Source organism: Manis javanica, chromosome 17 (genome assembly GCF_040802235.1).
Source record: "Manis javanica isolate MJ-LG chromosome 17, MJ_LKY, whole genome shotgun sequence".
In the NCBI taxonomy this organism is placed as follows: Eukaryota; Metazoa; Chordata; class Mammalia; order Pholidota; family Manidae; genus Manis; species Manis javanica.
The window spans coordinates 11,663,514-11,686,634 of NC_133172.1; the positions used below are offsets into that span (position 1 = coordinate 11,663,514).

The 23,121-nt window shown below is 39.1% G+C and overlaps 1 long non-coding RNA gene across 1 annotated transcript in view; it reads left to right on the top strand.

Annotated features, from left to right (window-relative positions):
• Positions 1 to 22,481, top strand: part of LOC140847056 (uncharacterized) — a 50,681-nt gene extending 28,200 nt beyond the window's left edge. Inside the window, exon 5 of the long non-coding RNA XR_012126662.1 lies at positions 22,243 to 22,481. This is a non-coding gene — a long non-coding RNA (uncharacterized lncRNA). The remainder of the gene's footprint in view (positions 1 to 22,242) is intronic.
• The last annotated feature ends 640 nt before the right edge of the window (positions 22,482 to 23,121 follow it).

The window sequence follows — 23,121 nt, forward strand, 5'->3', positions numbered from 1 at the left end:
TTATACTTGGTTTATATGTGGATCCCATATTTCTCCCTTTATTATTATTATTATTTTTATTTTTAATAAAATGCTGAAGTGGTAGGTAGATGCAAGATAAAGGTAGAAAACATAGTTTAGTGCTGTAAGACAGCAATTGTAGATGATCAGATGATCAGGTGTGTGCCTATGGATTAAGTATTAATCCAAGCTAGACAAGGGCAGCAAAACATCCACGGATGCAGAAGATTTCTCTCAAAGCAGGGGGGGTGAGGTTCTGAGCCTCACCTCTGTTGATCCCCAATTTCTCACCTGATGGCCCCCCTGCGACTGTGCCTGTCTTAGGTTGTTCCTCCCTTGAGGAATCTTACCCGTCTCTGGCTAACCAGTCATCTTCTGGGGCCATACAGGGAAATGTAAAGTTGGTAAGTGAGAGAGAAGCCATATTGTTTGAAAAGGTTAGCTTTTTACTTCTTTGCAGATTTATGCCCTGTGGCTTCTAGGCCCAGCACTTGTCTCGAGCTTTACCACCTGGAGGAATTATGATGCTCGGTAAATTCGATATGAGGCACGAATTCTATTTGAGGGTTGTAATTAGGAAGAAAGAAGAAAAGCTACAAATGTAGCATATGGAAGAAAACATGGGAGGATTGATTATTTCTTTGACATATCTTCCTGTAGAGTACCTTAAGCATGTATAGGTTTTAAACTACTAACTAACTTGCGCTCACATATTAACATAATAGGAATACGGTAACATAAACAAAGCAAATCTATAATTACCAGCCATCTCCAGTGAAACCAAGAAAACCATTTAGGCACCCTAGGCGTTCGTGAAAATGTGTCTATGATATGATGGATATTGTCCAACTGTACTTGAACAGTCTGAGAGAAATCAGACAAATTAAAGCAGCCCATTTCTGGGATCTGTTCACATCCCATATGTTCTTTTAACCGTAGATAGTCTATAGTCGTAAGATTTTGGAGTGCTACAACTTGCACCCCTCCCAACTCCTGGTTGAGTTCCAACAGTACAGATCTGGTCAAATTCATTGTCTCACTGTATGCACATGCCAGCCTAGACATCTCCCTCCTCATTCCAATGGCAAGTCCAGGAAACGGTGAGGTGTACGCAGCCAGAACCTCAGCATCGCCCGGATCCCTGTGGAGGCTTTTTGATGATCATCCCCCGGCACAAGTCCTCCAGAGAGTGCTGATGCTGGAAGCTCCTCCTCATGTAGTATCTTAGTTCATTTTCTGGGTATCCAAGCTAGGCCTTGATCTTCTGCATAGAAACAAACAGACCCTTTGCCCACACTTTGACATGCCCTCTATACCACTGTGTAGAACTCATTGGAGGTCAGCACACAGGAACTGCTTTTTTTTTTTTATTAAGAGAAAGGCATATTATCAGAAAAGAGTACCTCCATAGCTGATCATCTGACACCCTTTAAGTGATCAACATTAAGGATATTTAAAGCATGTGTTAATCTTTGATTTACCAATAGTTTTATCCTATCAAGGAGTAATCCCCCTTTTCTTTCTTTTTTTTTAATCTTTAATCTACACTTACATGAAGAATACTATGTTTGCTATGCTCTCCCCTACATCAGGACCCCCTAAAAACCACATTACGGTTACTGTCCATCCGCTTAACAAAATGTTGTAGAATCACTACTTGTCCTCTCTGTGTTGTACAGCCCACCCTCCCCATTCTCCCTCCCCGCCATGCATGCTAATCTTAATACCCCCCTTCTTCTTCCCCTCCCTTATCCCTCCCTGCCCACCCATCCTCCCCAGTTCCTTTCCCTTTGGTACCTGTTAGTCCATTTTTGGGTTCTGTAATTCCTCTGCTGTTTTGTTCCTTCAGTTTTTCCTTTGTTCTTGTCCTCCTCAGATGAGTGAAATCATTTGGTATTTCTCTTTCACCGCTTGGCTTATTTCACTGAGCATAATACTATCCAGCTCCATCCATGTTGCTGCAAATGGTAGGATTTTTCTGCTTCTTATGGCTGAGTAGTATTCCATTGTGTATATGTACCACATCTTTTGTATCCATTCCTCTACCAATGGACATTTAGGTTGCTTCCAATTCTTGGCTATTGTAAATAGTGCTGCGATAAACATAGGGGTGCATCTGTCTTTCTCAAACTTGATTGCTGCGTTCTTAGGGTAAATTCCTAGGAGTGGAATTCCTGGGTCAAATGGTAGGTCTGTTTTGAGCATTTTGATGAACCTCCATACTGCTTTCCACAATGGTTGAACTAATTTACATTCCCACCAGCAGTATAGGAGGGTTCCCCTTTCTCCACAGCCTCGCCAACATTTGTTGTTGTTTGTCTTTTGGATGGCAGCTATCCTTACTGGTGTGAGGTGATACCTCATTGTAGTTTTAATTTGCATTTCTCTGATAATTAGCGATGTGGAGCATCTTTTCATGTGTCTGTTGGCCATCTGTATTTCTTTTTTAGAGAACTGTCTGTTCAGTTCCTCTGCCCATTTTTTAATTGGGTTATTTGTTTTTTGTTTGTTGAGGCGTGTGAGCTCTTTATATATTTTGGATGTCAAACCTTTATTGGATCTGTTATTTATGAAAATATTCTCCCATACTGTAGGGTTCCTTTTTGTTCTATTGATGGTGTCCTTTGCTGTACAGAAGCTTTTCAGCTTAATGTAGTCCCACTTGCTCATTTTTGCTGTTGTTTTCCTTGCCTGGGGAGATATGTCCAAGAAGAGGTCACTCATGTTTATGTCTAAGAGGTTTTTGCCTATGTTTTTTTCCAAGAGTTTAATGGTTTCATGACTTACATTCAGGTCTTTGATCCATTTTGAGTTTACCTTTGTATATGGGGTGAGACAATGGTCCAGTTTCATTCTCCTACATGTAGCTGTCCAGTTTTGCCAGCACCATCTGTTGAAGAGACTGTCATTTTGCCATTGTATGTCCATGGCTCCTTTATCAAATATTAATTGACCATATATGTTTGGGTTAATTTCTGGAGTCTCTATTCTGTTCCACTGGTCTGTGGCTCTGTTCTTGTGCCAGTACCAGATTGTCTTGATTACTATGACTTTGTAGTAGAGCTTGAAGTTGGGGAGTGAGATTCCCCCCTACTTTATTCTTCTTTTTCAGGATTACTTTGGCTATTCGGGGTCTTTGGTGTTTTCTTATGAATTTTTGAATTATTTGTTCCAATTCATTGAAGAATGTTGCTGGTAATTTGAGAGGGATTGCATCAAATCTGTATGTTGCTTTGGGTAGGATGGCCATTTTGACGATATTAATTCTTCCTAGCCATGAGCATGGGATGAGTTTCCATTTATTAGTGTCCCCTTTAATTTCTCTTAAGAGTGACTTGTAGTTTTCAGAGTATAAGTCTTTCACTTCTTTGGTTAAGTTTATTCCTAGGTATTTTATTCTTTTTGATGCAATGGTGAATGGAATTGTTTTCCTGATTTCTCTTTCTATTGGTTCATTGTTAGTGTATAGGAAAGCTACAGATTTCTGTGTGTTAATTTTGTATCCTGCAACTTTGCTGTATTCCGATATCAGTTCTAGTAGTTTTGGAGTGGAGTCTTTAGGGTTTTTTATGTACAATATCATGTCATCTGCAAATAGTGACAGTTTAACTTCTTCTTTACCAATCTGGATTCCTTGTATTTCTTTGTTTTGTCTGATTGCCGTGGCTAGGACCTCCAGTACTATGTTAAATAACAGTGGGGAGAGTGGGCATCCCTGTCTGGTTCCCGATCTCAGAGGAAATGCTTTCAGCTTCTCGCTGTTCAGTATAATGCTGGCTGTGGGTTTATCATATATGGCCTTTATTATGTTGAGGTACTTGCCCTCTATTCCCATTTTGCTGAGAGTTTTTATCATGAATGGATGTTGAATTTTGTCAAATGCTTTTTCAGCATCTATGGAGATGATCATGTGGTTTTTGTCTTTCTTTTTGTTGATGTGGTGGATGATGGTGATGGATTTTCAAATCTTGTACCATCCTTGCATCCCTGGGATGAATCCCACTTGGTCATGGTGTATGATCCTTTTGATATACTGTTGAATTCTGTTTGCTAATATTTTGTTGAGTATTTTTGCATCTACATTCATCAGAGATATTGGTCTGTAATTTTCTTTTTTGGTGGGGTCTTTGCCTGGTTTTGGTATTAGAGTGATGTTAGCTTCATAGAATGAGTTTGGGAGTATTCCCTCTTCTTCTATTTTTTGGAACACTTTAAGGAGAATGGGTATTATGTCCTCTGTGTGTCTGATAAAATTCCTAGGTAAATCCCTCCGGCCCCGGGGTTTTATTCTTGGGTAGTCTTTTGATTACCGTTTCAATTTCTTTGCTCGTAATTGGTTTGTTTAACTTTTGTGTTTCTTCCTTGGTCAGTCATGGGAGGTTGTATTTTTCTAGGAAGTTGTCCATTTCTTCTAGGTTTTCCAGCTTGTTGGCATATAGGTTTTCATAGTAGTCTTTAATAATTCTTTGTATTTCTGTGGAGTCTGTTGTGATTTTTCCATTCTCATTTCTGATTCTGTTGATTTGTGTTGATTCTCTTTTTCTCTTAATAAGTTTGGCTAGAGTCTTATCTATTTTCTTTATTTTCTCAAAGAACCAGCTCTTGGTTTCATTGATTTTGGCTATTGTTTTATTCTTCTCAATTTTGTGTATTTCTTCTCTGATCTTTGTTATGTCCCTCCTTCTGCTGACTTTAGGCCTAATTTGTTCTTCTTTTTCCAGTTTCGATAATTGTGATGTTAGACTATTCATTTGGGATTGTTCTTCCTTCTTCAGGTATGCCTGGATTGCTATATACTTTCCTCTTAAGACTGCTTTCGCTGCATCCCACAGAATTTGGCGCTTTGTGTTGTTGTTGTCATTTGTTTCTATATATTCCTTGATCTCTATTTTGATTTGTTCCTTGATCCATTGATTATTTAGTAGCATGTTGTTCAACCTCCAAATGTTTGTGAGCCTTTTTGTTTTCTTTGTAGAATTTATTTCTACTTTTATACCTTTGTGGTCTGAAAAATTGGTTGGTAGAATTTCAATATTTTGGAATTTACTGAAACTCTTTTTGTGAGCTAGTATGTGGTCTACTCTGGAGAATGTTCCATGTGCACTTGAGAAGAATGCATATCCTGTTGCTTTTGGATGTAAAGTTCTATAGATGTCTATTAGGTCCATCTGTTCTAGTGTGTTGTTCAGTGCCTGTGTGTCCTTACTTATTTTCTGCCTGGTGGATCTATCCTTTGGGGTGAGTGGTGTGTTGAAGTCTCCTAAAATGAATGCATTGCAGTCTATTTCCCTCTTTAGTTCTGTTAGTATTTGTTTCACATATGCTGGTGCTCCTGTATTGGGTGCATATATATTTAAAATGGTTATATCCTCTTGTTGGACTGAGCCCTTTATCATTATGTAATGTCCTTCTTTATCTCTTGTTACTTTCTTTGTTTTGAAGTCTATTTTGTCTGATATTAGTACTGCAACTCCTGCTTTCTTCTCACTGTTGTTTACCTGAAATATGTTTTCCATCCCTTGACTTTTAGTCTGTGCTTATCTTTGGGTTTAAGGTGAGTTTCTTGTAAGCAGCATATAGATGGGTCTTGCTTTTTTATCCATTCTATTACTCTGTGTCTTTTGATTGGTGCATTCAGTCCATTTACATGTAGGGTGACTATTGAGAGATATGTACTTATTGCCATTGCAGGCTTTAGGTTCGTGGTTACCAAAGGTTCAAGGTTAGCTTCTTTATTATCTTACTGCCTAACTTAGCTCGCTATTGAGCTGTTATATACACTGTCTGGAGATTCTTTTCTTCTCTCCCTTCTTATTCCTCCTCCTCCATTCTTTATATGTTGTGTTTTGTTCTGTGCTCTTTTTAGGAGTTCTCCCATCTAGAGCAGTCTCTGTAGGATGCTCTGTAGAGGTGGTTTGTGGGAAGCAAATTCCCTCAGCTTTTGCTTGTCTGGGAATTGTTTAATCCTGCCATCATATTTAAATGATAGTCGAGCAGGATACAGTGTCCTTGGTTCAAGGCCCTTCTGTTTCATCGTATTAAATATATCATACCATTCTCTTCTGGCCTGTAGGGTTTCTGTCGAGAAGTCTGATGTTAGCCTGATGGGTTTTCCTTTATAGGTGATCTTTTTCTCTCTAGCTGCCTTTAAAACTCTTTCCTTGTCCTTGATCCTTGCCATTTTAATTATTATGTGTCTTGGTGTTGTCCTCCTTCGATCCTTTCTGTTGGGGGTTCTGTGTAATTCCGTAATCTGTTCGATTATTTCCTCCCCCAGTTTGGGGAAGTTTTCAGCAATCATTTCTTCAAAGAGACTTTCTATCCCTTTTCCTCTTTCTTCTTCTTCTGGCACCCCTATAATATGAATATTATTCCTCTTCAATTGGTCGCATAGTTCTCTTAGTGTTGTTTCATTCCTGGAGATCCTTTTATCTCTCTCTATGTCAGCTTCTATTCGTTCTTGTTCTCTAGCTTCTATTCCTTCAATGGCCTCTTGCATCTTATCCGTTCTGCTTATAAATCCTTCCAGGGATTGTTTCACTTCTGTGATCTCCTTCCTGACATCTGTGATCTCCCTCCGGACTTCATCCCATTGCTGTTGCATTTTTCTCTGCATCTCATCCCATTGCTCTTGCATTTTTCTCTGCATCTCTGTGAGCATGTTCATGATTTTTATTTTGAATTCTTTTTCAGGAGGACTGGTTAGGTCTGTCTCCTTCTCAGGTGTTGTCTCTGTGATCTTTGTCTGCCTGTAATTTTGCCTTTTCATGGTGATAGAGATAGTTTGCAGAGCTGGTACGAGTGGCCACTGGAAGAGCTTCCCTTCTTGTTTGTTTGTGGCCTTTCTCTCCTGGGAGAATAGCGACCTCTAGTGGCTTATGCTTGTCAGCTGTGCACAGACAGGGCTTCTGCTACCTGTCCGTTTGCTATGGAATTTATCTCTGCTGTTGCTGTGGGCATGGCCTGGCTGGGGCTGCTCCTCCAAAATGGTGGAGCCCTCTTTGAGGGGGAGTGGCCAGGAGGCTATTTATGTCTGTAAGTGGCCTCTGTGTTCCCTGTTGCCCAGGGGGTTAGAGTGCCCAGAGATCCCCAGATTCCCTGCCTCTGGACTAAGTGTTCTGTCCTGCCCCTTTAAGACTTCCAAAAAGCACTCTCCAAACCAAAACAACAACAGCAACAATGAAAGAGGAAAAAGAAAAAAAAAAAAAAAAAAGGAAAACACGCGATTTTCTTTGTCCTCAGGCGCCGGTCCCAGGCACCTGCTCACCAGCCCTGCTGCCCTGCCTCCCTGGCTCTGGAGTTCCTGTCCCCCTAAGGCCTCCACAAAGCACTCGCCAAAAAGAAAAAAGAAGGGAGGAACGCGTGATTTTCTTTGTCCTCAGGCACCGGCCCCAGGCCCCAGCCCACCGGTCCCACCGGCCTGCCTCCCTAGTATTGGGAAAAATGCGCGATTTTCTTTGTCCCCAGGCGCCAGTCTCAGGCACCTGCTCACCAGTCTTCCTGTCCTGTTTCGCTGGTATTGGGGTCCCTGTCCCTTTAAGGCTTCCAAAAAGCACTTGCCATCATAAAAACCACTCAGGTTTCTTTCCACCCGCCTGGAACTTGGAGGAGGGGCACTTGGGTCCCGCTGGACCGGGGCTTATATCTTACCCCCTTCACAAGGCGCTGGGTTCCTGCATGTGTGGATGTGGTCTGGATGTTGTCCTGTGTCCTCTGGTCTCTATTTTAGGAAGAGTTTTCTTTGTTATATTTTCATAGATCTATGTGTTTTTGGGAGGAGATTTCCACTGCTCTACTCACGCCGCCATCTTGGCTCCGCCCACGCAGAGCATTTTAACTGTCAAATGATGAGACATAACAAATTTGTGATAGGCAAAAGGCATGGGTTTTTTGTTTGTTTGTTTGTCAGTTGGGAGAAGCTAATTTGAAAGGAGTTGTAGGAAAAGGAACCTTGCTTCTTTCACCACATGTAGATGCACTCTGAAACGGGTCAAGTTTAAGTTTAGGAAGGAGTATGTTTAGAAATAATGGATCTGGACATCGACCATTTCATCGTGATTCGTGCATCTTACTCCTTGGAGGCTTTGTGTGCTCTTGAGCTTCTCTATGTTAGTGAGTGGCCTACCATGGCTCCGGCCCCACCCCATCATTTAATTTTGGAAGAACTTCACATCTCTGTGAGCTATTGCACCCCAGAAAAAATAGCCACTTAGTGAGTGACTACTGTCAGCTAAGAATTTTGCACATGTGATCTTATTCAATTGTTAGAACAACTCTGCAAGGTAAGACTATGCTTAGAGAGAGTAATTTGTCGGGATCACACAAATTATAAGTGGCTGAGAAAAATTTTGAACTCATTCTATCTGCTCTTTTTTCCTTATTCTTTCTTCGGCTGGTGTCAACTAGAAGCAGTGTAATTCAATTCATATAATTCTTGTCTGATTTTTTATTCTTTTCCAAACTTTTACAATATTATTGTTTTGACTTTTCTTTCTTTTTTTAAAATAACTTACAGGGACAACAAAGAGCTCAACTTATGTATGTCTATTATTAGTGGACTACGAGGAGGAGGATTTTTTTGCACAGAGAAGTGATCTTGGATCCTCCATCTACCACTGGCCCTGAGTCACTACCTGAACTATAGGGTAAGATGGGCAAAGTCCCGCCCTGATTTTGAAAGGGTGCATTGCTGAGGACCCCTAGCTCAGACTTTTCAAAATTCTGAGGCTGTGACTCAGATTTTACACAGGAGAGAGAATTGTCTATCGTTGGCGTGGTCATTGGGTGAAAACACTATCATTTTTATCTTTTTTTTTAAGGGACATAATTGTAAAATCAAATCACTAAACTTTAGGGTAGTTACATTTTTCACATGGTCAAGAATTCAGATTTAAAAATATCTAAAACCGACTGTGTAATCTATTCATGAGTTACAAGGTAATGTTAGGTTTAGCCATCATTCTATAAATAGAGCAATAAAAGCACAGACCAGCACTTTTCAGTTCCCCTGTAAGTAACTCCATGGTCAGATTTATCTGGTGGATTGAGCAGAAGGCCATTTTCTATCACATAATGAAAATATTTGGAAAACCACAAGAGCAATGAAGTTACAGAACTCTTAAAACTGTAATTGTCTTATTCCATTATGAGAGTGGACAGCATTTGGAAATATCTTAGTTTCCAAGTAAATGGCAGTGAATCATTTTGAGAGTACTAATTGAAATGCCCCCCCCTCTTTCTTTTAAAAACTAAAATATCATGAGAAAACTAAAGAGAGAAAAAGGCAAAAGGAAAAAGGAAAATTTCAAAGGGAGGTCTTTGCTTTTGATATTGGTATTTCCTTAGATGACAGGCTGGTAAACTAAAAGTGTTAAAGCACTTAAAATGACAAGGTGTTTATAGAAGAAAAATATTCGAATGATTCCTTCACAAAAAAATCTTATGCAGACTTTATAAAAGAAATAAACACATAAACAGAAAATGAGCCCCTTGCCTGGTAGGAAAAATTTTAATTACAGAAACAGTTTAATTTTTTAAAGGTTTCTTTTCTTTGCTTTTCTTTTTTAACACATTTCTGGCATTTCTTCCCCCTCTCTCCTGCTTTTTGCCTCTTAGGTAATTTCATTGCTTGTTAGAGGCTTTTCTACAAAGCAGGCAGGCTTAAAACATTGAGGAGATGAGACCGACATTACTACCTTCTAGCACATTCTAGAAACAGTATCAGAGAAAGGTAGGGCATCCAAGTTGTGGATGATGAGTAGCTTTCAATTATCTGAATTACCAGGACACCCCTTGTCTAGACAATAGACAATACATAGTTAATTATAGCTTGCTCCAGTATTCATCAATAAGTTTATGGAAAATCCCAGGAAAAAGGTGAGGCATATTCAGAGCCAAGAGCTCCACTGAACATGTACACACACAAAAAGAGAAAAATACATCACCTCAGAATCAGCTTTTATTTGGGAAAATTCCACTTAGTGAAGTTACCTTGAAGGAAGGATAAACGCTGGCAGACAAATTGGCCCATCTTGGGAGCCGTTTTACAAGATAAGTGAACGCTTGTTTCTTTGAGTCCAAGCACAGTGCTACAACCTGACGGATCCTAGGCACAGTGCATCCGACAGCCCCAGCAGGTCCTTCGATCTCACAAATGACATTTCTTTATGGGCAACTTGATAAGCGTAATTCCCATCTCCAACTTTTCCTGTATTGCTTCATATCTAATCTCATCCTTTCTTCAAGAATTGTTTCATGCCTCTTAATGTGTTGTTGGGAATTTGCTTTTAGGCTGTTGGGTAATGGTGTGCGGGGAATGAATTGCAATCTAGTGGAATCTTGACAATGTAACCATTGCATTGTGAATGCTACCGCCAACAAGGAAACGTAAAGACTAAGAGAGCAGTGTTTGATTCTGGTAAATTGTTACCTGTGCGGGTTTGCTTTTGTTGAATAAATACAGCCCAGGAAATAGCTGTCTAAGGATAATCTGTCAGTTGTTTTACTCAATGAAAAACAGAAGTAAATCATTTAATTTTGGAAGAACTTGACATCTCTGTGAGCATCATTTGCAAGAAGAGACAATTATTGTTATTTTGCAAACATAACAAATTATACTTACCAGGCAACACTTATGATAAAATGTGTCTCTGTCATTAGGAAAACACACAAGTCTTGTAGTGAGAAAATGATTGCTTTTTTTCATTTCTAGGATCAGAGCAATTGCTGACAAAAAAATTAATTTCAGCTTTTGAAACAATGACTTTTTGGTTGTTAAGCCTCAGTTATGTGCATAATATCTAGAAGAGTGTGTAAATACAGTTCAATGAAAAGAAAATGATCTGTAAAACATTTCCTCATTTGCCCTGTGAACTCTCTTTATGCCTCTCATGGTGTGACCTTGGGGGAGGCATCTCGAAGACCATTTCCTTTCTGGGCTCCCTGCTCTTTGCCTTCCTCAGCATTTTACTTGGTCTTCCCTGGTCTCCCGCCTTTACCCTTAAATTCTAATTCTATCCAGTTGAAGGGTGTGGACATTATTCACAGCTCCATTATGGAAGTGCAGCATAGGTTCTAATTATTCCTTGCAGGGGAAAGTTGAAGTTTTTCCAGTTATGAAAGAGAAATAACCATAACGCATTTAGAGAGTTTTCTTGCTAATAGTGACCCCGATCAGAACATTCTTGTCTGGGTTAACACACAAGGCTGTCTCTTTATTGATTTATTAAAGGTGGGGTGGTAAAAGAAAGAAAACCTGGAGAAGGAAGAGTATTGTCTTGCCGTGTAACCTATATGCACAAACTAATGTTTGAGAGTTAACTTAGCACCGTATTTGTAAACTTGACTGCTAATTTAAGATACTTTTAAAAATTTCCTACACATTTAGGGAAAGAACCTAAAAGAGTATATAACGTAATAAAAGTTCAAGATGAATATGGATCTAAAAATAGTGTCATATGAGTTAAATTTTATTAAAATTTAAAAGTATGATTAACTGAGAGATCATAGGTCTGTTCCAATATATTTCTGTTTAGGTAATAATAAAGAATTGTTTCAATAGTGAATAATGAAATGCGAGAATTATTGTAGTTACTATGTGCCTGGCACTGTTTTATATAGTTCGTAGGTATTATTTTGAAATGGCAAGTCACATAAATGGTCATAATCCTAAGGCACTGGATCGGGGAGGCTTTAGAATAATGTGGCATGTGTTTTTCGGAATGTTTTTGATATTGGAACCTTATTACTGGAGCTCAAGGGACAAAAGGTCAGTTTGTGAAAATCCTGGGTCTATCATTCGTATTAACAAATTTCTTCAGAGACTGAAGTTGAGACAAAGAAATCCTTGTGCTAGTCTTCAGTTCACATGCCTCTTTTAAATTCTTGAAAATGTTATTCCAGAGATGAAGCAAAAATCTGTATGTGACTAACTCCAGCTGGCGAAGCAGCTGTAAGTAAACAGTCAACATGCTTATAATTCAGTAGTTCCGCAGCCTGTAGCGGGCTGTGTTTGTGCTACTTTGACTAGCTCTCCGGATCTTGGCTCCTGGGCTGGCTCTCCCTTCCCATTACCAATGATCAGGACAGGTGTGTACCTTGAAATCAAACTGAACACATCGTTTTGGGACCTATGATTTGCCTAATCCCTCTAATAACATGGAATCTGAGCTGCCTGACATCTTTTCAATAGCAAGAATTTAAGTTGAAAATTCCAACATGTAAAAAGAAGAAATGATGTAAAGACATTCCTTTAGAATATTAGAAACAAAGAATATTCATATATTAAACTCTTTCATGGGGCATCCATTGCCTTGGATGTGAGGGGTTATGTAGTGGAAGGGTAAAATGGCCAGAGTGCGTCTGTTCCTTCCTGTCAAGTCCTTCATACATCAGGTAACATGACAGAATTGGTGTAGTGGGCACCTGGTGGAAGGCAACATGGACATGGAATTAAATTTAAGGAATAGAGACTTCTTTTTGGCCCTGCATAATCTCTCAAATTTTTCTCAGGAAGATAATTATACATTAAATACTTGGATGTGCAAACATAATTTTCTCCTGAGAGAGAGCTTGTCAGTTTCCAAAACCACTTGTGTGAAATGTATACCCATACTATTATTTGCTTTAATCATTTCACAAAGAAAAAAAAAGGACCAATAATATGTTGACATTAAAATTTTTTCCTTAGTTACCACCCTTGGTTTCTTGAATCATGGTATATATTGACAGGATGCTTTCAGCTGCATTTTAAATTTAAACTTACTCAAACCATAAAATATATTTATTGGGTCATCCTGCCCTTCTTTCCCCAGCTAAATCCCTCTTTCCAGAAGAATGCCATGTACTGATTAACTTAAATGTAGGCTCTCAAAACTGATCACTGCAGGGGAAATGGATTTTGCTGAGTGTTTTATACCAGTCTTAGACCACCTCAGTTGCTGGGTTAACATCACTTTTACCCAAAAATATCCTACTCCACAATGAGGACGGAGTGGACTGGATAGTGGGGTAGAACCATAATGTCCAGGACATCTGCATATTTACTGTTGAAAGTTTATTACTGAGGGATTTTTCTCATCTGCTGCCTCCTATTTTGGGGTCAAAGAAAAATACGAATAAATATTACTGAAAGATTAAGAAATCTAAATAGAAAATATAGCAAGCTATCTCCTATTATTGCAGACAATTCTCTTTGGCTCTCTTGTGTTTCTGAGAAGCCCACTGCATGTTTAAGCATTAGCTGGCCTGCTTCGTCCATTGCTGTGTGGAATTTGCAACTTGGGGAGCTGGAGAAAAGGCTGATGCTTTAGCTACTGCTATTGCTGCGAGTAACTGGTCGTTCTTTGTCTTTGATCAAGGGGTATCAGAGACAGTCTGCGGTCCTGCGTGTCAGCGGTGCCTGCCTCGCTTGGTGTGTTGACAGTGCTGAGCGTGATTTGTTCATCTATTTTAGAAGCAACTGGCCTGGGGCTTGATTTGCGCCCAAATTCAACTACTTACGCTTATTTAGTTTTGAATGACTGATCTTGCATTTTTTTTGCGTTTAATATTCTAATACTATATAAGTTGGTTTATGTAATTAAAATTACTGTGCGTGTTCTTTCTCAAAGATTAATTAGATTTGGCTTGCTTACACTGCGGTTCTCTTTTACAAAGAACGAAAGTGAGGCGGTTTCTCTTTGGGGCCTCAGATGCTCCCTTCAGGCCCCTTCTCAGTTTCACCTGTTTCTCTTCAGAGAAACTCCGTTTTTGGGGTCGTGACCTCCTGCTTACTTGGTGCTCTCCCTTCAAAAGTGAACTTCCAGAAGGATTTACACAAGTGTACATTATTTAAAATGTGTATTACCATATTACATCTCCCTTCACACACTGCACACTCATCCACTAACTACAAGCATGATTTTTTTAGTGATAGAAATTCTAGTTATAAATATCAGGAAAGTAAAGCAGGGGCTCTCGGGCTGGGAGACCATCCCTTACACCCAGAAACCACACCGGGAGCCTCTGCTTTCATCTCCTAAGCATAATACCGCGCAAATAGTCTCATGCTAAGTAGGTGCAAATTTAAATGAGAAAGTCTTTAAATGCTTCCAGAGTCCTACAGCAACTAAGGGCAATTTTACTTCTCATTTTAAGTGCTTTATATGTCACTGAAAACCTCTCACCAATTTACTGTACCTTTCTTTAATAAGATCTCACCTTGTTTCACTATTTCCTTCCATAAAATGAAAACACTACTACCTGCTCTTATTTATAAGATAATCAAGATGAAAGAGTTTGGGGTATCATTTTTTAGCTGTGATTCCCTTTTAGAGGAAAGTATCATTTCTTGTGTAGAGAAAAGGAAAGAGAACTTTGCTTTTAGTTTGTGCCACCATAGCTTGTGGTGCCTGTGTGCCCAGCAAGCTTGATGCTTCCTACTTCCTTCCCAGACTCTCTACATTGGTGCCAGGCAGGTCGTCTGGCCGCCAGGAACACTTGCTCTCAAAATTGAGAATTCAATTTTTGGTAACTTCATAGACAACCTGTTCTGTCATGTGTCTTGAGGGTTCGACAGATACTGTGATACAGTCATTGGCAAAGATCAACAACTAATATGAAATGAAATGATCAATTCTCAGGCATGCAGCTTAATTGAGGCCGTCATTAGTGTAGTAGAAATGGCCGGGCCACGGGCTCTGGAGCCCGACCACTGAGATTTACATTTCAGCTGCACCACGTGTCAGCCGTGTGACCTGGGTCAAGCCCCCCAGCCACTCTGCCCTGGTTTCACCCACTATAAACGGAGAATGAGAGCAGCTGCCTTACAGAACTGCCCTGAAGAGTTAACGAGTCCGCATATAGAAAATCCTTAGTACATAGTGAGCACAATATAAATATTTGCTAAATAGTAATAATTTAAAAAGTAACACCATGGGAAAAAGAGAGGGAAGTTTTGAATGTGAAGCAGATTCCCAATGAAGCATAGAATAAAATAAGATTTTTTATTAAAAGATATTAATATAGCAACACTTATTGATACAAATAAGGAAACATAGTCCTGCCTTGAGTTTACAAGAAGAAAGAAAATTTACTTTAGAGACATTTACTCTATAGCTCTTCTGAATATAGTAAAAAATGAACATAAAATGTTCTAAACTTGTTGCTAATTCCCATATTACTGTCAGATCTTTAATCTGAATGAGATAATGTTCAATTGTACAGACCCATTATTTTGCCACATATACTATAGGTGCCCAGTGAATCCGTAGGTGTTCATGGCCACTCATGCAGAAATGAAATATTTAACTACAAAAATCTCTTGTATTTGGGAAGCTATTTGCTAACATCTCTTCCTCTGATATTTGGAGAACATGCAAAGTGATTTATGCACAGAAACTTGAAGGAAGTGCTCCCATAGTGACTTCCAGAATATTTTGAGAATACTGCTAATACATATTTTAAAAGTGCTTTCTACTGTGAAGTGTTTCAATTTTTTTTTATCATGTAAAAGCACATTGGGCAAACTGATTCTCTAGAGAAACTCCTTAGTTCCTCTCATCAAAAACAATAAGAGGATAGAGATGTCCATTTTTTCTAATAAAGCAGACAAGATGTGATGTGTATTAATTATGGTTATGAATTTAACTTTTGTTAAAGGAAAGATTAATTATAATGCTTTTCTTGTAGAATAGCCCTTCATTACTTTTAACTAACATGGAACATTTGCATAGTAGAAAATTATTTGGGTATAGTAAGAACAGTTATTAAAGAAAGCTAAGCATTTATTTTGTATTTAAAGCTAACCAGATGTGTCTCTTTTTATAAGAAAACCTAATATATGAAAAGTTCCTACTTGCAAAAGAGATGATCCCGAGTTAACCTTGTGTTCTAAGGAATTTTTATTTTCAAAAGTCTTCTTTAAATAGCAGCTTTCCTGTTACATGTCAGTATCAGTTGCAGATCAATCTTCTCAACAAAGTCTAAGTGGGAAACAAAGAAACCATTTAAACCGCAGTGTGAGCTCTCATGCTAATTAAGCTTCGATTATGTCTGAAGTTATAATGTAAGTCAGTGGGAAACGGTGATTTACAAAAATTTAATTTGTGTATGACACGTATGGAATAAAGTGAAAAAAATTGCACATTCTTAAAAAAAATTCAAGGGATAGAAAGAACATTAGGATGTGCCGAAGAACGTGGAGTTTCTGGGGGGAAAGTGATGCATTGCTGGCTGTACCTCCAGCCACAACTACTGTTCGTGTTAGAAATTTATGTGAACTTCAGGATCCGAATGTTTTTTACGTGCTTAGGAGATATGTTTATTTTTTGCATGCTTAAAAATGTTCATGTCAAAATTTTGGTGAAATAATTAATAAATGGCCATTTTGACAGATTGTATAGTGAAAACAGTTTCTTACCTGGCTGACAGAGATTTCTGCCAGAAAAAAAAATGTATTTGGGGAAAACATCATACCAAAGCAACTTTTCTAACTGGTACATATTAGCTAGGTTGGCTCAGTAGACCTTCAAATGTATAAAACTTAGAATTAAGTTTACAAAAACTGTGAAAACTGGAACTCAGAAACATGGTCACAATTTACATAATAAGGAAATTCTGTAGCCAAGGTCTAGAACAGTACAAATTTCCTTTATCAAGTGATAATTCACTCTCTCCCATGTGGTAGTGAAATTCCTAATTTTTCTTGAGCTTCATTCTCAGGCTAGTGGAGAATTCCTCCTACACTCATAAGACCAACTCAGCTCTTGCAGAAATTTTAATTGGTATACTTAAACAGGGAAAGTAGGGCTGTATGTCTAAAAAGGATATTTGAAGCCAGTATGATTTTGCATTTTGTCTAAGTAATCATAATAATCTGTTATTTTTTTAGACCGATATGCCTATGGCCACCATAGTTTTATAATCCCAAATCGGAGTATATGGTCTTGAAATTGGATTATCACATTGTTTCCATGCACAGTCAAAACTATGACTACCTAGTTTGAATGCTAAAGATAAAATTTCTAGGTAGAATACTATCCATAATCATTTTGTTATGTTCTCTTAGAGAATGGATACATTACACATGCCAGGCCTAAAGATCATTGATTTTTATAAAATCAGTATCACTTGCCAGTAGTGTTGAATTATTAGAGATTCAATTCCATTCTTTTCCCACAAAGGATACTTAATAATGTTTCCAGAAATTTTTAAAAACATTCTAGATTGTTTTCAGAGTTTCTCTACCTAGTCTTTTAAAGTGTCATTTGATTATTACAATTGGATCAGATTCATACTATATGATTTGAAAAGTAGAATAAGAAAAGGAATTGCTGATGTGGTAATCATTAAGTTGTCCAAAGTATTCCACTGGACCATGACTAAAAATGAGAAACCTTAAAACAGTAGAAATGAGACCATTTACCTCTCTTCAGGACTAAGGCTGGTATTAGAAGGAGCTATGCACATCCCAACTAGACTGCTCTTTCTAAGTGGAATTCATCATTATATGAATTGTTATTTGTAAACTAAGTGTTTGTGGTATATTTGGTTATTGATCCCAATTTTTCCTTCTCCTTGTCCCTGAAATAATGTATATCGCCACCATCGACATGGGATATAGCACCTTTATATCAAAGGAATATACTTTTTCTACCTTGTTATTTGATTTGACTGTGTGACTTGCTTTGGCCAATGAACTGAGCAGAAGTGACATATGCCACATCTGAGCAAAGATTTAAGACCTACTGTGTGTTAAGATTCTTGCTCTCACTCCCCTCTGTCCAAGGAACAGCATAAAGCAGGTGGAGGTTGTTCTTTTATCCTAGAACCTTGAGTGAAGATGGGGACTGAGACAAGGGCTGTATTGCAACCAACCCACCCAGGCAAAACTTTGTAGTTCTCTTGGGATGATTCATTAGTGCAGCAAAACAGATTCTTTAATATCTATAGCTATGCAAAATTTTCTTTTAAGTGTTTTGGGAGCCAGTCTCTAAGACAGTGCCTACTGAGAATAATTCTTGTCTCTTGGTGTTACTCCCTCCACACTTGATTGGGCTGATCTGTGTAACTAGAGGATATTGCAGAACAAAAGGAGTGTGACTTCACAAAAGACATTGCTGCTTCTGTTTTGCTCACTCTTGGTTCACTTGTAATGGGGGCAGCCAGCTGCCATATCATGACACGGACCCGCAACCAGCCCTGTGTGAAAATGGACAGAGGCCTCCTGGACACAGACGCACCTCCTTGCCAGTCACGGAGATGAGCCCTCTTGGAAGCTTATCCCACAAGCCCAGGTCAACATCTCGACTGCAACTTCATAAGAGACCCTGAGCCAAAACCACCCTGCCCCCAGCCCACAGAATTCCTGATGCACAGAAACTGTGAGATAATGAATGCTTAATGTTTTTTTAAGTCACTAAGTTTAAGTGTAATTTCTTACATGCCAATAAATAACTAATAAAATATGAAGTCTCAGAAGACTTGCACTTCTGGGTATATAACAATACTTTCCAGCAGACGAGAGCTTCAGCCAAGAGCAAGCCTAATGTAATACAGACGACATCTGCTTAAAGGCATTGGACTGCTGCTGAGGCAACCGAGACTGGAAATGCCAAGATTCCAGGGAGGAGGGACAAGTGAGTTAATGCTGTTCAGCCAGTTTTTCCCTAGAGGAATTTGCTGATTCCGGGCATAGAGCAAAAGTCTGAGAACCTGGTCTTCTTTGGGCAGAGGGGATGAAGAAACCAGGAAAGTGTTTAGCGGTCTTGCAAAGTTAAAAAGACTTGAGAGGCATGGATCCCTGTGAGCAGGGAAGAAAGAGAACCGAGCCTGACATATAGCCAATTTTTTCTTGACATTTGTCAGTGTCTGAAGTTGTGTGGGGCAGGTGGCTAAGCAGCTAAGCAGAAATTTTCAGTAAAGCAGAGTGGACTTATTGGCAAAACTTAGAGGCCGGTATCTGTCAGGGAGGAGCCCTGCTAGACCACTAGGCTCTCAGCGGAACTCCTCAGGGACTGAGCCTGAAGAGGGGAAGCCGACCAGAGGCAGGGGAAAGTGTCCTCAGCACAGACTCAACTCAATTCAGCAGCTAAACTAACTGGATCAAGGTGATAAAGCCTTTATTCTGTCTTCCTAACTGAGAAAGACAAAACTATCAAGAGCCTCTGCAGTTTATTTGTGAAAATGGTTTTCAGTTTTAAAAATTATCATACATATTAATCCATCTAATAGAAAAGCATACAAAGTAGACCCCAGCGGATCCAAATATTTGAATGAGTCGAGAGAGGCACCTCTGGGGGTGGAAGCCCTCCGGGGAGGGAGCTGGCCTGAGAACCCTGAGATGATTTTTCTTTTTCCCCTTCTTTGTTAAACTTCTCTGTCTCTGTTGCTGTCCTGTATAAAAATGTATCCCCTCTTTCAGGCAAATTTCCACATCACTCAGTTTGATTTTCTTCAGAGCACTAACCACCATTTGAAATCCTTACACATATATACTTGTTACTTAATTTTTGCTTCTGTCTACAATTAATATGTAAAGACCATTTTGCTCATACCTACAGGTCAAGGTACAGTACTAGTTAAAAATACAGATTCCTAGTCCCCAGTCCAGAACTGGTAGCTTTGGAGTGGAACCTAGGAAGTTATATTTTTGACAGTCAGTGAAAATTAGAGTTATGCAAATTTAAGCTTAATAACCACTCTCAAATGGTGACTTTTCTTATTTTCAGGCATCTATTATTCAAACTTATTTTCTATCATCTAGATTTTACATGAACTAGATAAAAAGGTTTAATCAAGTAATAAAATGATTAAGGCAGTTTAACAGGAAAATTGAGAAGTTCAGACTGAGATGAATTATAAAATAGTAGGCCATTCAGCTTTCTTATTAAAGCTTTAAAATACTATAAATTACTGGGAAAAATAAAGAGATTATGCACTACTGCCTTCTGATGAATGCAAGATATTTATTAATTCTTATGGGATATTTTCATAGCATTCAAATTTCATTTTGACATGACAAATGGAAGGGTGCTAGAAGTACCTACTGGTAGATCTAATTTTCATATAAGCCACTGGTAATGTAGAACAGAAGATTCAAATATCTTTTCCCTTACTGCTGAGATTTTTTTTAAATATTTTTGCTAAATTCAGTTTTCTGAGAAATTTGTACATGCCAAATACTGGGTAAACCCCAATGAATAAAGCTATAACTTCTGTCAAAGAGTTTGCGTTCTAAAGAGGGGACAGAAAACAATCAATAACATCACAAATAAGCACACAGTTATATACTGACTTGATCTACTGTCAATTTTCTAAAAATTTTATGACACATTTGACAAAAGTGAATCCAAAATAATCAGGTGCTTCCATTACAGCAGAAATTAACACAGGGATTGTCAGGTCCGTATTTTGTTTAGTCTTGGCTTAATATTTATCTCTTAAAAGCCTCATGTTTCTCTCTCTGTCACACAGTTTATCTGTAAGAACGTGTATGTGTGTGTAAAATGTCTATGAAAAGATTAATTTGACAGAAGGCTTTGAAAATAGCTAAAAACAGCCATGAGCGTGTAGGGGGTGATCCGCCGGTGTTTGGTTAGAAACGGTGCTGTAGATCCCTTCATGCCTCCTGGGCTGAATGCGTTGCCCTCCTGGAGAATGAAGCTGGAGTCTGTTGTTGCTCCAGGTTTTTTAAGAGGGGAATTTTGCCGGTTTGTTCAAACCCAGTCTGCTGAAAACAAGACGACAGGATCCTCTTAGGGTGGCAGGGCCGTTACTTGTATCTGAACAACTGAAAAACGAAGTTAAGAGAAAGTTTACAGCCTTCTATGAACTTCAGCAACCAGTCTACGGAACTTCAGCTTAGCGGAGGTATTAACTCATTTACATTTTGCAGAAGCAAAAATTGCATCCGTTTGTTTATGAAATCTGAAAGTCAGAGGACTTGGGTTTATGTCTTCCTTTCTTTCCCTAGTAATAAGCACACTAACCAGAGAAAACAGATACAGTAGGTGATGGGAAGTTTATCGCATGCTGTGGTGACGACCCACCTCCAAAGCTGTGACCTCCTGAGCATCCTGACCCCATCTCACACCCACCCACACTGTTTATACTCCCAGCTGAGAGCTCCTTCCCTTACCCTGCTCAGCACACACCCTCAATGTTAAGTTATGGATATTCGGGAAGAGCGCTAGGAGGGTATGTGGTATTTCTTTGTCAGCTAAGACAAAAGGTTTGACACATCCCTTCAGATGGCATTGACTCAGGTGTTCCAGGCTGCCTTAAATAATGGGGTGTGAAGGCAACAGTGAAAGCTAGGTGGGGGGAGAAGTCGGGTTTTACAAATCAACAATTAAAAAAGAATTTGAATCTGTCAAAACACCTTTCAAACTTCCTCACATCCTGCTTCCTAAGTTAGGATCCCAGGGGACAATCCGCTGGAGAGAAATGTTCTGCCATCCATTGCTTGTGGGCGCGGGTAATCAGGGCCTGGCAAATTGTATCGCTTCCTATTATGTACAGTGGGGCATTTGTATAATTTATTTCTTCATACATATTTCACTATTATTAATCATCATAAGTAAGTAAGTTGCATCTTTTAATGACATAGGGGTTGAAGAAATAGACTATGTCAGTGTGTGACAGGGCTCTACAGTCATCATTAAGGGGATTTAATATTTTGGAAAAAAGCGAGTTAAATGACTCAGCTCAGTAGTCAAAAGTGCAATTTAGGGTTTATTGTGCAAAAACCTAAGGTGGAAACAGTTCTTCTGAATCTGTTTAACATACATGTAATTCAAACAACCTTCTTTACAAGGCCTTCAGCGCATTCATGCTAGTTACAACCAAGTTCTCTGCCCAAGGTGTTCCTTTCAGGCTTCATAGTGTAAGGACAACATGAGTACCTCGGCCGTAGCTGCTCCCTGAGGCAGCAAACACAGCTCAGTATCTCTCCTTCAAATACCAGGATTCCGGGGAAGCCTCTTTTCCCTCCCTTCAGAGGCAATTAATGGTTTTGAACACACCTGGAGATGATTCATCCAGGAGCCAACCTCCAAGCTGCAGGTCACATTTCACTTTGGTCCAGTAAGAAACCAAATAAAAGAGGGGTTTAAAAATGTAGGCAATTTTTATGTTAATATATTTGCCTGCAAACTGTTCTAGCTTCCTTTGGCAAAGAAATAAAAATTGCCAATCTGGGGAGCTTCAATGTAGCACATGAATATTACATTTTTTTTACTTCAATTTAACTGTTTCAAACAGGAAAGAAAAAAAAAAGTGCTCCAAGAAGAGCCCGTGCGGAGCAGTGTGGTGCGGTCGTCCGGAGCTGACCTGGGGAGGTGGCCACGGTGCAGAGAAGGCCCCGCACCTGCAGGCACGCACTCTTCGAGGCTGCTGCCTGGGCACTCACTCCTAATCCCACAAGCTCCGCGTGGTCTCAGGTGCTTCTGATTTCTGGTTTGGGTCGTAATTGAAGAATGACCAGAATATATCATCAGTTTTGTAAGGTGACTTCAAAACTCTTAAAAAAACTGACCTTCTCACTTAAAATTTAAATGCACATTTCTGACTGCACTGTATAAGGTTTACTCTCGATCAATGCTCTCAGCCCTGGCTGCGCATTAGAACCCCTCACGGAGCTTTTGAAACAGTGGGAATGTCCAGTCCCGCCCAGTATCTGATTTTAATTGATCTGAGGTGAGACTCAGAAATTTTTTAAAAGCTTTCTGGAGGATTCTGATGTTCATCAGGGCTGAGAACAACTGCTCTAAATACTTAGAATAAGGATGGAAATTATCTTGATTACTTTTCTAAGTATTTTTCATGTTTTCTAAGTACGTTTCATGAGGCTGAGGTAGGGCGTCACTGACACGTTGCAACATCTTGCGGTCTTAGTTTCGAAAGATTTAAGTGTATAATTTGTTTGCGTATTTCTTTCCTTATTCTCTACCTTATTGTTTTCTTTATCCCCGTCTCTCCAGCAAGTGCGTGCACACACACACACGCAAACACGCATACACAAACAATTCTGGTGTCATAATTGTACCTTTTTTTTAAAACAGGGAATATATTACCTGGGAAAGTGCTTTGTATTTCTCTCAGGGTAATGGAAAATTTTATTTTATTTTTTGCTCCTTCCTT